At 36.2% G+C, this 15300-nt stretch overlaps 1 pseudogene; it reads left to right on the forward strand.

Moving 5' to 3' along the window:
• The first annotated feature begins 471 nt into the window (after positions 1-471).
• LOC144374647 (uncharacterized protein KIAA2013 pseudogene) lies at positions 472-2385 on the forward strand (annotated as a pseudogene).
• The last annotated feature ends 12915 nt before the right edge of the window (positions 2386-15300 follow it).

The following is a 15300-nucleotide window of genomic DNA, read 5'->3' on the forward strand; positions in this document are numbered from 1 at the left end:
CCTCCACTGAGTCCCATTGTGAATCAGTGGAGGAAAATCAGAATTCTTTTCACATTTCCCAAATTAAAAATGTTTATTTTGCCTCTGCCATTCATCTGTAACGTAAGAATTGTCTCCACTAAGTGCCATTGGTAGTTTTGCTGTACTTTCCAGCATTTATTTTGACTATCAAGAAATCATATTTCTCCTGATCACAGAGTAATTTAAATCACATTTTTTTCCAATTCAGCAATATATATCTTTCTCAAAGACCTAGAAGCAATTCCTTTGAAATATAATCATTAAGAAGTTCTTGTCAGGGAGGTAACTGAGAAGGAGGAGGTAGCAGCGGCGGTGGCTCTCCAGGAGGCTGCGGCGGGTGTCAGGTGGGCGCCGTGGTCCCGGCCAGGGAGTGAGGCAGGGCCGGCCTGGCTGGTGGGCTGGGTGGCGGCCCGCGGCCGCCCTTCGCCTTAGCCCGCGCCTGGCTGCCCGATGTGGCTGCAGCAGCGCCTCAAGGGGCTGCTGGGACTCCTGTGAAGCAGCTGGGCCCGCCGCCTCCTCTGCTGCTTGGCCTCCTGCTGCTGCTCCAAGCTCCAGGATGTGGCGGGCGCTGGGTGGCAGGCGGCGTATGCCTGCAGCCCTGGGCCTGCTGCGAGCTGGGCGCCCCTGAGCCCTCTTCCTGCATGGAGGCGGACACCCGCACCTGGCACGGCCTGCGGGATAGGTGCGAGGCCGTTCCGCTGGGCCCAGGAGTGCAGGCCTTGGTGCCCATTGGCTTCCTAGCCCTGAACGTGACCGCCAACCGGCTGTAGGTGACTCCTGGAGAGCGGGAGCCCCACCCCCACCCCCGTGGCCCCGGACTTCGTGCCCTTCTGCATCTGCGCCCACTGAAAGTGCTGGCCGAAGCTGTAGAGGCTGTGGTGCTGCTGCGGGAGGGGCCTGCAGCTCGGAAACCTAGGCTCTGGCCCTTCAGCCGCCGGCCTTGAGCCTGCCTCAGCCTCCTGTCTTGCTGTGAGGTCTGGCCTTGACTGTGTGTTGCTGCAGGAGGACTTTCTGTCTCACGGGGCTGACTCCACGTCTATCTGCAGTGCGTTCAGCTCAACAACCCAATGCAGTACGTTGCCGCGCTGCAGACTGTGGGGCCCACTGCAGGCGGTTCCTGAAAGCCTTCTCCAGCATCCTGGAGAAGGTCGAAGATCATCAGTTCCCACTCTACTCTGGCGGATCCACACCAATGCCCTCTGGGCATGGGCACCTGGTAGTGGTGGCTGCCAAAAAGCTAGTAAACCAGCTCCAGGTGGCTCCCAAGATGCAATTGGATGAGATGGTCCTCTGGGTGGTGTAAGTCTCAGGCCCCATCAGCCCCCAAGTTCTCAAAAGCAAAGCCACTAAGGAGCTGAAGGCACTCCAGGACTTGGCCCGGAAGGAGATGTTGTATCTCTTGGAGATGCCGGAGGTTGAGCTGTTTCTGGACCACCAGCGCCTCTGGGTGCAGCTGTTTTGCCCAGTGGTGGAAATGAAGATCACCCTACCCGCACAAGCCATTAGACCTGACCCTGAACCTGACACTTTACTACATGTTCTCCTGCTCACCAGCCCCTCTGCTCAGTCCCTCCTTGAGCCATGGGAGCAAGAGCAGCTGGAGGCCAAACTCAACTACGAAGACCACTGCTTCAGCAACCACACCACCATGCACACCAAGAACCTCTGGCCCGCCCTGCTGTCCTTGGTGCAGCAGATCCTGCAGCTCTCTGACCTGTGGAGGCTGACCCCCCAGAAGCGTGGCTGCAAGGGGCTGGTGAAGGTGGGCGCTCCGGGCATCCTGCAGGCCGAAGCGGACATGCTGCACAACAGCTATGCGCTGCACGGCATCAGCTACAAGAACGACCACATCGACCTGGCAGACACCGAGGGCAAGCCCTAGCTTCCCGAGTCCGTGAAGTCCCACAGCCAGCCCGTCAAGATCTTCGCCTATGAGGCAGGCTGCCTGGACAATCCAGTGGAGCTGATCTCAGCCTACGGGGGCCACACCTTCTCAGTCATGGTGATGCAGCCCATCAGGCCGCTGCTCCTCATCTCCACCGACCTCACACACCTGCAGGACCTGCGGCCCACGCTGCACCTCAAGGCCATCTTGGCCCTCAATGAGCACATGGCCCAGCAGGACCCAGGGCTGCCCTTCCTCTTCTGGTTCAGCGTGGCCTCCCTCATCACCCTCTTCCATCTCTTCCTCTTCAAGCTCATCTACAACGAGTACTGCCCCTCTTAAGGAGCAAAGAAGACCCCAGTGTCTGAGGAACTGCGAGTCCTGCTTTCTACCACTGTTGCATAAGACACCATCTGCTGCTACAGACAAGGGATCCTTTGGAAGCACCTACCCTTTGTGCCTTGTGGGGGACAGTGACGCACAAGGAAGTGCTTATAGATGCCAGCTTGCATTGAAAGGAACAAGTGTCCCATGGGTAGGGAGGGGCCAGTGGACCTGTAAGCCTTCTACTCAATAAAGTGAACCTGTGCAGAGCTTATATATATATATATATATATATATATATATATATATATATATATATATATATATATAATGTTTTCTAGTGACTATGGTAGAGGAGTCTTAACTCAGAAAAAACATCAACTAGCAAGTAAAAATGGTCTAATCCCATTGACTAATCTCCCTTACCCTGAGTGCTTTCTAGTACTTTAGGTGCTGGGTTACCTTGACACTTAAAACTCTCCCTTCTTTTGGTTCAATAGAGTTGAGTTCAGACTCTCTTCCCTATTAAAATAGTCTTCAATAAAGTCTTCTTTAACTTTTTAACTAGTCTAATGAAAGGAAATAAAATAGATTCCATGAATGGTAAAGACTTAGAGAAAAAACGATTTGAATATTACGTTGTATGTCAATGAGAGAAAAAAAAACAAAACAAAAACCCACATAGCATTTTTGGCAGGAAGTTTTGGTAAAGTGGTTTCTATAAAGTGGCATAAGAGCAAGGGATGGATATAGGAGGATATAAGTCATAGCAATAGGGTTAGAGGTAGATGGTCCAGCCTTCTTATGATCTGCCCTCCCTATTAAACTTGAAGGGGATGTAGATGACTTGTAAAAGTTCTAAAAATTGTCTTTTTTTTTCATAAGGATAAGAATGGTTGAGAGAATAGGTAAGGTATCTTATGATCTTTCCTCCTCCACCCATCTTGCTCAGAAGTAGGAGTAGACATTTGAAAATGTGAAGTGAAAGGAGATTAAGTCAAAGGAGTTTCATGTTAGGACAGATCTCCATAGGTAACTTCATGCCACCAAAGAGGGAGTAGTGGTACAGTTATTTTTACATGACAAATATCATTTGTTCTTTGTAATAAAATAGAAATTGTTATTTAAGACTAACAAAATAACAAGAACTAGGAAAAATCATCAATGTATATTTTTCAATGTACTGAAAGAATTTTATAAAACAGTATAACTGCATGTCTAAAATAGGTTTTACTTGTGTTCTAAAATTATTAATATTTCTTACAATTAGTACTATAAAAAGTAAAAAGATTGGTTAGGTCTCCTGAGAATTTCTGAATTTATTTTGCAAGGAAGAACACCTGCTATTGTATTTTATAGCTAATCTTTCTATATTTAGCAAACCACAATATTTTATTTTATGTTTATTCTCTCAAAGAAATCTCACTTTAGATGAATATGCTAGAAGAATTTTTTAAATGCAATTTGAGTTCACACATGCAATATCTTGATGTGGCAATATCAACCAGTGTTAATTTATATTTAATTAAAATGATTACATAATGTTCTACATTCAGAATATGTTCAAAATATCAATTAAGTGACCAGGAATGAGAAATATAAGCAATTTATACCAAATGGAACTGTATTAGTCTTCCTTTCCTTATATGGCTTCTTTAGAAAAAAAAGTCATAATCACAATATGCTTGCAAATACCTTTAAAAATTTACCTGGGCAACCTCCTCATTATTGTAATATTATAATCATACAGATATCACATATTTTCATTTTATGATGTAATTTTCCAGTGTAGGACATCTCAGCTGTTGTGTTTTCTCTGATGTATGATGTTATCTTTTTTAAATTCTATGTAGAAAAGTAAAAAATGAATTATGACTTCTTAACCAATACCAATGATTCATGATCAATCATTTTGTGTTTCATTTGATGTCAGCATTGCACTGTGTATTCTTGTAGAATTATATCCTGTAATGCAACCATAAGAATATGAGACTTGGGATTATTGTAGAGGAGTCAGCAGATTATACTCCAATGTACAGTGATTTATTTCAATAGTATTGTTAGGATTGCAAAGCTTGCAAAGATATTCAGTAAAATTCTCAATCCATGATGAAAAAAATAACTTGCCTGGAACAGAAAAGAATTTTCAGAACAAAACTATTTAATGTATTTTCTAGGTAATTATTCTTTGTTGAGTCACAATTACAGTGTTGATGATTGTTTTCACTAGCAAGTTTTGATAGAAAGTACACAGACCTTCAGAAAAATTCAGTATTTTGACTAAGTCCTTTTCTTCCTCTTTGCAGATTTGATCATAGTTGACAAAATTTTACCTGCATTTTAGGGTTGCTGGGAGATTTAATTGTACAGGATTGGCTGCTGATACATTTGCAAGTTTTATGTTTTAAGGCTTCCTATAGTCTATTAATTAGTTTTTCACATAGCTCTACAAGATGTAAACACTAACTTTGATGTAATATTTATAGGTTTATGGTAGATGAATCAGTCAATACAAGTATTTTTTGAATGACAGTACCTATAATTTAACTTTTCTTCTTAATTCTTCTTCTCCCTTCCACAATCACATTTATTTTTTTCTTTCCTGGCATATGTTTCTGCATACTTTATGAACACATCTTTATTTTTAGTGTGAAATTTAAAGTAATATTTCACATTTTCTTATTCCTCAAAATTTTCTGACTAAGACCTTCTTTTATCACAATAAAATTATTTGTCCATTAGTTTTAGAAACTTTTCAACATATATTCTCATTTTACAACTTCACTTATGTATATGATGGAGCTATCCCAGATGGAAGTTGCCCTAAAGGGAAACTTCAAATAATTATTGTAGTACTTTACCCTTTTGCTATGAAAAAAGAAAGATGTGTATGCTTTTATCACTTTTGAATATATATGACCTTAGTTATTATTGTTTCTAATAAAATATTTTATATTCTGTGAATGGAAATTGTGAAATCCCTCAAAGGTATATCACATAGTTATACTGCCGACCCCTCCTTACACTCACTGGTCTTCCTCAAGGGAAAGCATGAGGTTCCTGAGGGATGAAATGTGTCATGGTGCTAAATATGTGCAATTCAGCCTTATTCTATTTATGTTTGAGAGATAGTTTGCCTTCAGTAGACAGACATGCCTTTTAATGTCATGCAAGGCATTCTGCCATTTTGAAAGATTGTCCACAGTTATTTACCAGATACTGGATCAATATTTTTTTTCTAATTCTGAGGTAAAAGTTAGTAACTTTTAAACTATGAACAATGGCTTATGCCAGTAAGGCCTATGAAATGTTTATTTTCATCTGTCTTATTTTATCTCTTTATTGATTCAGATTATAGGTGGAGAATAGTGTGACTTTAAAACTTGAAACTTTCATTTTATAATGTATTCCAGGCAATTGCAAAACAATATATGTGCTGCTTAGTTTGTTTGTTTGTTTGTTTTTCTGGCCAAGGTACAAGGTAACAGGCATAAAAGAGAGTCCTTGGGAGGGTAGGTTGGATTCTTAAAGGGAAGCTTATACATTAAATCATCTTCAGAATATTAGTGATAAAAAAGATGTCTGAGTGGTTTTCAACCCATAAACTAAAGTATAATATAAATGAACTTTGCAACAATTTTGCCACTTAAGTAACACTGATTTGTGTACACAAGAGTAAATAACTACAGTTAGGAGTAGTATTCATGGAGGAGCAAATATGTGAGCCATAAGACAAAGGAGGCTATAGAACTAATAAACACCCTGGGACAAAGCTTCCAGTAAAGCATGCATCATCTTTGGCAAAGAATTTTTCATGGCTCCTCAGTTGATATAAGCAATTTCAATAAAATATGAGAACTTATGGAATTCTGTGAGGGACATTATTTCTCAATGAAGATTTAGAATAATAGGTACAGAAGAGATAATTGTTTTAGTCTGATCAGTTAAAGTGCCACAATACCAATTCTTCCTGATCCTAGGCCCAGAAACCCATTCCTTCTGTTTGTTGTAGTTGCATTCACAATTTCTAGCTAATTCCACATCTCTCATTATAAGAAAGAATGTCAGCACTATTGTTAATCACAAATTCATGTGTCAATTTTATAATTCCTGTCTAATTTCATCTCTCTTATTAGAGTAATGATCACAGCACTATTATTAGTCACAAAAACAGTTCTTTGAAACTAGTTTGTATTGAAGCAAAAAAAGATGTTCCTACTTATGTAAGTACATTTTGGGTAGTTATATGTCATTACTAATATCATGCTGCATCACGATGCCTTAAGTCACCAAAACTCCTGGCTTGCAATAACACTTCCAAATGTCCTTACTTGGCTGTAGTTGTGAAGTGTGCAAGTGCAAATCTTGCCTGCAATATGAATAAAAGTGTGAACAATGATTTATTTTTAATGCAATGCTAAATTAATAATTTGGAATTTTTAAAAGTACAGGACAACACATTCTTCATTCTTTAGGCAATAAATGCTGCTTTCTAGAATGTAGTCTTTTTCAATGCTGACAAAAACTCTGACATTTATGCACCACTCCTATTTCTGCAGGAAATACTCTTTCCTCAACTGGCATGCCAAAGTCCAACATAGAGATCATGATATTTCTCCATAGTTCAGAGAAAAAAAATAACATTAATCATAAGGGTCTATAGGTAGTGAGAAGCAAAGATCTTATAAACCATAAGAAGTGATAGATATGCCCTTTTTCACAGGGCTACTTGACATATGGCAGGGAACCTCAAAAACAGGTAAATTGACTATCATGCATGCCCCTGGTGGGGACCCACAATAACAATGATATTGTCATAACACATTGTGTTAGAATCCCTGTACACTGGAATGTAAGAAAAAATAAGGGCAAGAAGTAGGAACTGTTAATCCAAGTTGATTTATGGACTCCAAATCAGAGAATGGTTCTGGCCCATGTCTAAAATGACTTTATATAACCCTATATCACAGTTATCACTATTTCAGTGGACCAATTTCAAGGCATCTTATGAAATGTATAACATACTAGATTTCATAGTATGTATAACATACTAGATAGTAGGAGATATCTACTTTTCAGGACATAATCTGGAAATTCTAATCCACTGGTTTGGGGCTCAGGGTTTTTTTGGTATTTGATCAACCCCATATTGGTATGAGTTAGAGAAGGGTTTTCAAAATCATCCTAATGGAAAGAAATAGCACTAGTGTCTAGATATAACACTTCTGCTTCTGAAGTTTTAGGTCCCCAAAAGAGAAACTGCTTCAAATTTGCTGAAAGTAGGAAGAAGAGAAATGGTGAACATTTCTAGCTTGATTTAAACAAACAGAAAACTCTAATTTGGTTTTTAATCCTAAATTTTGGATTTATGAAAAGAAAGTATGCAGTTAGTTAATATTTTAATGATCTTTTACAAAAATCTTTACTCTATAATATCATATAGCCACTTGGAAAATTCTGTGGCAGAAAGAATTGAGAAAATGGATTTAGTGGATTTATGATACAGTGAACTCTCATTAAATAATAATATGATTTTGGCTTAACTCAGAAAATTATGCTGAAATGAAATCTTGTTATTTTGATAAACTCTTAACTAAAATTTCAGGAATATTACTGAACCCCCAGTTCAGTGGAAAGGAAATGAATATTGTGAGGTAGACTGAAGAACTTCACTCAGGAGTGTAATTGGAAAAGCCCACTGACTAGGTAGAATATTGCTTATATTGGAGTCCAAGAGATTTTGCAGCCTTAGAAAACACAGGATGCATCAATCATAATGTTACCGTAATGGAATAATTTACTTGGTTTTATCTTTTTCCATGAAGCCAACAAGTTATTTTTTGTATTTTAGAAAACTATATATTTGCTTGACTCTATTTTTACAAATTTAAGGATTTACATTTTGGTCTTGGGATAGCATAATATTTGTTTGTAGGAGATAATTGTGTCATTCTAAAAGAAATGGTATTTAGCATCCCCAAAATGCAAAATAAAAGAATCTAAAACGTCAGTAGAATGTCATAGTAATTGGGCAATTACATCCTTTAAACGTCTATATTATGTTCCTGAGAGGCTAATTGCTTTTCCTCTTAGTATGAATGTATGTAGTAATTACAAATTTGAAGATTTTGGAATTTGTATTTATTTTGTGTGTATACAATATATGGATAATATATATCAATTCTAGTTAGGGCAGAAGAGTGAGAAGGAAAGAGAGGTGGCAGTGGATTAGCAAGGATGGTGGAATGTGATAGACATCATTATCCAAAGTACATGTATAAAGACACAAATTGGTGTCAACATACTTTATATACAACCACAGATATAAAAAATTGTGTTGTATATGTGTAATAAAAATTGTAATGCATTCTGCTTTCATGTATTTTTTAAATAAATAAAAATAAATAAATAAAATTACAACTCAAAAATAATATATATGTATGTTATAACATATGTACATATATATTTGTATATGTCTGCCTTTGCATACACACATATGCATGTGTATACATATTTGCTTCTATGTATATACATTAATGATTACATTGAAATGTTATAATAATTTTTGAAGGAAAATAAAAATATTAGTTATTGGGCTTATTTTTGATTGCCTTAGGGTCAGATCATCTCCAGTAAAAGATTGTCAGAATATTTTGGATGAGTAGGCCCCCATTGAATCTTATTAGGAAATGATCTTGGCAAATGTGTGTAACTCATTTGTTTATACAGCTAACTAAATATTTTACCCATTAATTATTTTATTTTGTTTTTTTTCCTGAATATATTTATAGCTGACTAGAAAATATGAATCAGATTCTAATAAAAATTTTAGTTCTTCCCTATATTTCTAACAGCCTCTAGATAGAAGTTTTGATGTTTTCTCAGTATTTAGAATGTCATAAAATGAATTCTTAAGTTTCCTCTAGCGAGTGCACAACAGATAATTACACTTTGATGGCAGCATTTGACCTCCAGATATGCCCCAAGGCACGTCTTAGCCTTTTCAACATACCGTTTTTTTTTTAACATTGTAAAAAGCAAGCATTTGCTCCACTTAATTTTTCCCTTGAATTTTCCTTGTCTGATATTAATAATGTCAAAATAGTTCTTTTGCCTTTATTGTATATACTTTTGCCTGTCCCCTTTAAAGAATTATTTTCAAATTTTCTGTATCACTTTAAGTTTATGTCTCTTGTAAACAAAATGCAAATTATTGATTACAAAAATCTAAAGATCTTTATCTTGTGTGATGAGAGTTATAAAATCATCAATAGTTACTGTGAGTTTAATGTTCTTGTTCTTGTCACTATGGTCATTTTTCTGTTATATATGTATAGATTTATGTATGTGCTTTTCCATTTCTTTAAAATCATAATATAGCATATTGTAAATACTGAGATTAATTAAAATGTGCTCATTTATTTTTAAAAAAATAAATGACTTAGCTCACCTTGTTATCTCTTCTGGGAAGCTACTGGAAGAGGACATCATAGACTGGATTGCTATGGATATTTAAGGATGCATAAACAGTTTGCGGAAAGATACACAGAGTACCCTTTATTGGACATGATGTTATCAAAGTATTTCAAAAGTTGGAATACTTTCAGACTTTACTAGCTGAGAATTCCTAATCTAAAAATATTAAGTCCAAAATGATCTAAATCCCTTTTAGATTTTAGAATTTTGCATTAAAAATACTCATCCTATATAACATAGCACTCGTTTTTAATTTTACAAATGCATATTTCTTTGTGTTTTAAGTCTGGAAAGATAGCTGATTCTCTAGTATAAGTAAGTTTATATCAAGACTAAATAGACAAAAAAAAGGAAGCATACATAGATGTCTTTGGTTACCCTTCATAAAATTGTGCATATCTGGCATAGTCTGGTAATATATGATTTACTAGACTTTTGGGGATCAGGCCTGATGGTCACAGAGGTGGCATCCTCTATATTTGAAGTTACATTATGAGTAATATGTTTATATATAAATATGGGATATAGTATATATACTTTACATATATACACATATGTACTATATCCCATATTGATAAGATACTTGCAATTCAGACTAGTCTTTGCCATTAGAAGTATTGGCACAAATCTATGTTTTGGGATCCAAGAAAGAAAATGTGCAGGAGTAGTTTGTATGAAACAAATATTGAAACAGAAGTTAAAAGATAGAGAATGCCACTTAAATGGATATGTAGATTAAATGAGATAATTTAGAATATATTTTCAAATGCATAACAACTACATACTATTAAAGAAAAAACAACATTGTGGATCATTTTACAGATAGAGAAGTTGTAGACTGGTGAAGAATACATATTTTCCCTAATTCATTTGATTATATTTTAAATTTTAGGATACCATATGATATCATATTCATCTATCTGGCTGTCTCTTGGCCACTCAATTTTTACTTTTGTATTCAGTGTCTGTACATCTCATTGTCCAGTCATCTTTTTCTTTTTTCTATCTATCATTACTTAACACTTACTAATCTTTCACATTAGTGCAGTAATTTTTATATAGGCTCTTCCTATAAGAAGCCTAGCTTTGAAATCATGATGATTCTAGAGATGAACTTGTCAGATAGGCACAGAAAGATGCTCAACAAGAAATATTTACTGGCTTATGTGACCCATAGCATAAAGATCAACTTATGAAAGAATAATGAGGAAAAATTAACATGGAAGAAAATGAGGTGATAATTGACATAATGTTTGATCATTTTTAAAGTATATATCATATTATGTTAATTTAAAGGAAGTCAGCTATTAAAGCAATCCAATTCTAGTTGCAAATCTCATATTCACTTTTTATTATTTCTAAAATTTTAATTCCAAAATATGCCAAAATTAAAATGTTGTTATATTTGCATATTTTTTGTGTTTGTTGTTTACTGATCTCTAAAATATTATGTGCAGGTTTTGTATTTTTCTCTTGATAATTGCTTTGCATAAATGACATGATTTTCAGTGTCTTTACCTAATAAAGATAATGAGCAAAAGTAAAATTCAAATGACAGGAGCTGATGCAGCAGTGAATCATCCAAATGCCTGATTCCCTTGACTTAAATCTGCTGCTGCCATAGTAGCAACTATTTATATTCTGACAGATGGTTCCAGAACCCATTGTCTCTTTCAGTCTCTCTGGAATTCTCCCTTTTCTACCCCCCCTTTTCTTCCCAATCCCTCATTTATGATAAAAATCATCATGCTTGTAAGTGCTAATTCTTTTTGAGCATTATCTTAACATCAAGATTTATCATAGTTGGAAGTTACATAATTCTTCCCAAAAAGAATAATAAAAAATATCCAAATGATAAGCCACAGGCCAGCATCATTCTGAATGGAGAAAAATTGAAGGCATTCCCTCTAAGATCTGGTTCAAGACAGGGTTGCCCTCTCTCACCACTTCTGTTCAACATAGTCCTTGAAACACTGGCCAGAGCAATTAGACAGACGAAAGAAATTAAAGGCATAAAAATAGGAAAAGAAGAACTTAAATTATCACTATTTGCAGATGATATGATCCTATACCTAGCAGACCCAAAAGGGTCTACAAAGAAGCTATTAGAGCTAATAAATGAATTCAGCAAAGTGGCAGGATATAAGATCAACACGCATAAATCAAAGGCGTTCCTGTATATCAGCGACAAATCCTCTGAAACGGAAATGAGGACAACTACTCCATTCACAATATCCCCCCCCAAAAATAAAATACTTGGGAATCAACCTAACAAGAGAGGTGAAAGATTTATATAATGAAAATTACAGCACCCTAAAGAAAGACATAGAAGAAGACCTTAGAAGATGAAGAAATATACCCCGCTCATGGATAGGCAGAACTAACATCATCAAAATGGTGATATTACCAAAAGTTCTCTATAAGTTCAATGCAATACCAATCAAAATCCCAACAGCATTTCTTGTAGAAATAGATAAAAGAATCATGAAATTCATATGGAATAATAAAAGACCCAGAATAGCAAAAACAATGCTAAGCAGGAAGTGTGAATCAGGTGGTATAGCGATACCAGACTTCAAACTATACTACAGAGCAATAGTAACAAAAACAGCACGGTACTGGTACCAAAACAGGCGGGTGGACTAATGGTACAGAATAGAGGACACAGTAACCAATCCACAAAACTACAACTACCTTATATTTGATAAAGGGGCTAAAAGCATGCAATGGAGGAAGGATAGCATCTTCAACAAATGGTGCTGGGAAAACTGGAAATCCATTTGCATCAAAATGAATCTGAATCCCTATCTCTTGCCATGCACAAAAGTTAACTCAAAATGGATCAAGGAGCTTGATATTAAATCAGAGACACGGCATCTGATAGAAGAAAAAGTTGGCTACGATCTACATACTGTGGGATCGGGCCCCAAATTCCTCAATAGGACACCCATAGCGCAAGAGTTAACAACTAGAATCAACAAATGGGACTTACTCAAACTAAAAAGTTTTTTCTCAGCAAAAGAAACAATAAGAGAGATAAATAGGGAGCCTACATCCTGGGAACAAATCTTTAATCCACACACTTCAGATAGAGCCCTAATAACCAGAATATACAAAGAACTCAAAAAATTAGACAATAAGATAACAAGTAACCCAATCAATAAATGGGCCAAGGACCTGAATAGACACTTCTCAGAGGAGGACATACAATCAATAAGTACATGAAGAAATGCTCACCATCGCTAGCAGTCAGAGAAATGCAAATCAAAACTACCCTAAAATACCATCTCACTCCAGTAAGATTGGCAGCCATTAGGAAGTCAAACAACAATAAGTGCTGGAGAGGATGCGGGGAAAAGGGCACTCTTGTTCATTGCTGGTGGGACTGCAAATTGGTGCAGCCAATTTGGAAAGCAGTATGGAGATTTCTTGGAAAGCTGGGAATGGATCCACCATTTGACCCAGCTATTCCCCTTCTCAGTCTATTCCCTAAAGACTTAAAAATAGCATGCTACAGGGACACTGCTGCATCGATGTTCATAGCAGCACAATTCACGATAGCAAGATTGTGGAACCAACCTAGATGCCCTTCAATAGATGAATGGATAAAAAAAATGTGGCATTTATACACAATGGAGTATTACTCTGCATTAAGAAACGACAAAATCATAGAATTTGGAGGGAAATGGATGGCATTAGAGCAGATTATGCTAAGTGAAGCTAGTCAATCGTTAAAAAACAAATACCAAATGACCCCTTTGATATAAGGGGAGTAAACAAGGACAGGGTAGGGATGAAGAGCTTGAGAAGAAGATTTACATTAAACAGGGATGAGAGGTGGGAGGGAAAGGGAGTGAGAATGATATATAAGAGGAAAGGAGGGGTAAGACAAGATAATACAAATGGAAGAAATGATTTACAGTAGAAGGGGTAGAGAGAGAAAAGGGGAGGGGAGGGGAGGGGAGGGGGGATAGTAGAGAATAGGACTGACAGCAGAATACATCAGACACTAGAAAAGCAACATGTCAATCAATGAAAGGGTAACTGATGTGATACAGCAATCTGTATACGGGGTAAAGTTGGGAGTTCATAACCCACTTGAATCAAACTGTGAAAGATGATGTATTAAGAACTGTGTAATGTTTTGAACGACCAACAATAAAAAAAATATCCAAAAACTTATATCCAAAAACTTATATTTAGGGGCTTGATATATTTTACCCAATTTAACTCACTTATTTAAACTTTAGTGCAGTATTCCTATTCCCTTTGAAGATGTTAAACACCTTTTTTGTTTCATTTAGCAGAATGGTGATCAAGTATTTTGTATTTACTTATATTTATATAATCTACATATTCAAAATTTTATTTTCTCCAAGTGTATACTTGCATACATTACAACAGGATTAAATTTATTTGTGCATATTTGTTCATTGATATTAAATAGAATAACACAAACTCGGTAAAAATATATATTTATTATTTGGATGCTTTAAAGGTGAGACATTTAAAATGGGTCTTACTGGGGTGAATTCGAGATGTTGACAGGCTTGTGTTCTCTTTGATTCCCTAAAAGATAAGTCTGCAATGGCCAGTAGACTCTCACATATTGTGTCACTGTGCAATTTACTCTTCTGTGACTCTCTTCCTTATTACTAAATCTTTGGGATTATATTTAAGCCCCACATCATCTCTACCTCAAAATATAAAAATATGCTGAAGAACAACTTTAATTCTATTTTGAACAATATACCTGCTTACGTTATCACATAACTATTTACAGGTTCTGTAGATTAGAAGGATCTTTGATGGGTATTTATTCTGCTTACGAATATGAATAAGGAAAAAAATATATTCGTATAAACATGTATACATTTACTTGTACATACACATATATATGTACATACTGTGAAAACATACAAATATATGTTTACATATATGTATAAACAGTTTTCACAAATAAATAACAGCAATTTCTACTCCATCTTTAGTTCATGAGAATTTGTTTTGTGTCCTCATCAATACTATGTATTGTTTTTGTTGTTATTGTCATCGTTTCTTACTGGAAATTTAAATCAGGGACACACAGAGACTAGGTCACACATAGTTGCTTAGGGCCTTGCTAAATTTCTGAGGCTGATTTTGAACTCAAGGTTATCTTGCCTTAGCCTCCCAATCCAATGGGATTAGAGGTGTGTGCCAATGCACCTGCTTCTATTTTATTTTTATATTGAAATATATGTTACTTCTAAAAATAATTTATACTTGATATTAAGAAAGCACAGAATACCATTTTTCCCCACAAATACCCCTTTGTGGGTTTTTTGTTTTGTTTTGTTTTTGCTTTTGTTTTTGTTTTTGGAAAAGATATCATTTTTCTATTTCCACACAGTAGTGCCAGATATATACTTTATTGTTGTCTAAATGGCAAGTTGTTTATTACTATTATTATTATTATTATTATTATTAAGCTATGTCTTAGTTACAAAAATTTATTTGTTCATATTATTATAAGGTATATACTCTTTTCTATAACTTCATAACATACAGCAATGTGCATCAAAATTACCTGTTGGGGGTTGGGAGGAGAGGGG

The sequence above is a fragment of the Ictidomys tridecemlineatus genome, unplaced genomic scaffold (genome assembly GCF_052094955.1).
Source record: "Ictidomys tridecemlineatus isolate mIctTri1 unplaced genomic scaffold, mIctTri1.hap1 Scaffold_80, whole genome shotgun sequence".
Classification (NCBI taxonomy): Eukaryota; Metazoa; Chordata; class Mammalia; order Rodentia; family Sciuridae; genus Ictidomys; species Ictidomys tridecemlineatus.